This window comes from Arachis duranensis, chromosome 1, assembly GCF_000817695.3.
Source record: "Arachis duranensis cultivar V14167 chromosome 1, aradu.V14167.gnm2.J7QH, whole genome shotgun sequence".
NCBI lineage: Eukaryota > Viridiplantae > Streptophyta > Magnoliopsida > Fabales > Fabaceae > Arachis > Arachis duranensis.
Genome location: NC_029772.3, coordinates 67,183,118 through 67,184,397, shown reverse-complemented (window position 1 = coordinate 67,184,397; position 1,280 = coordinate 67,183,118).

Genomic DNA, 1,280 nt, shown 5'->3' with positions numbered 1-1,280 from the left:
TCTTTCTTTTTGCCCCAAAACAGCACCAATTGCAAAGTCACTTGCATCACACATAAGTTCAAAAGGTAATTCCCAATCAGGGGGTGTGATAATTGGTGCTGTAATGAGTTTTCTCTTTAAAGTTTCAAAGGCATGCTTGCAACTGTCATCAAAGATGAAAGGGCTATCAATCATTAGCAAATTGCTCAATGGTTTTGCTATTTTTGAAAAATCCTTGATAAACCTCCTGTAGAGACCATCATGCCTAAGAAAGATCCTTACTGCTTTCACATTAACAGGCACAGGAAGCTTTTCAATGATTTCTATTTTAGCTTTATCAACCTCTATAGTGATGTGTGGAAAACGATCCAACACAAAACTCACCGGCAAGTGTACCGGGTCGCATCAAGTAATAATAACTCACTTAGAGTGAGGTCGATCCCACAGGGATTGATGGATCAAGCAACTTTAGTGGGTGATTAGTTTAGTCAAGATAACATAGGTGAGTGAGAATTTTTGCAGCAGAATGTAAATAGTAAGGAAAATTAAAATGCAGAAAGTAAAATTGCAGAAACTTAAAGTGCAAGAAAGTAAAATAGCTGAAACTTAAATTGCAAGAAATGTAAATTGCATCAGATGTAAAGGGGATTGGGTGCTGGAAATTAAAGAGATTAACGAAGCAAGCAATCAAGGAGATCTTGAGAACAAGTAACAGGAAGCTTAAAGTGCAGGAAAATTTAAATCAAGCTCACAGCAACTCAAATGTAAATTTCAGAGGAACAAAAGTACAGGAAGAATAAATTGGGAACAATGTAAGCAGAGAAGTAAAATTTCAGTGAACAAGAACTTAGAGCACTTGCAGGAAATGTAAATTGGAAGCAATGCAACAGAAACTAAAAATGCTTGAAAGATTAAAAACAGAAAAGCAATGCTTAATTTGCAGCAAATTAAAAACGATGTTGAAGATCTCAGGGGTGGAGGAGACTAGAAAACAAGTCTAGATCTCCAATCCCTCCTTGATCCAACAGAGAAGATGCAGGAAATTAAAGATGAAAGCAATGAAGAGAACTTTGATTCAAATCACAAGTCACTTGAAAGTTTGCAGAAGCAGAACCAAGAGAAATCTTAGACTAAGAGGGAAACAGAATTCCTTCTCCCCTTGATCCAAAATTCAAGAACAGAAAATGAAAACTAAAGAGAGAGAGCTTTCTAATGGAGCTACCCTCCAATATTCTTTAATGGGGCTCCCCCTTTTTACAAAGATGAAAATGATGCCTTATATAGGCTTTACAAAGTGAAAA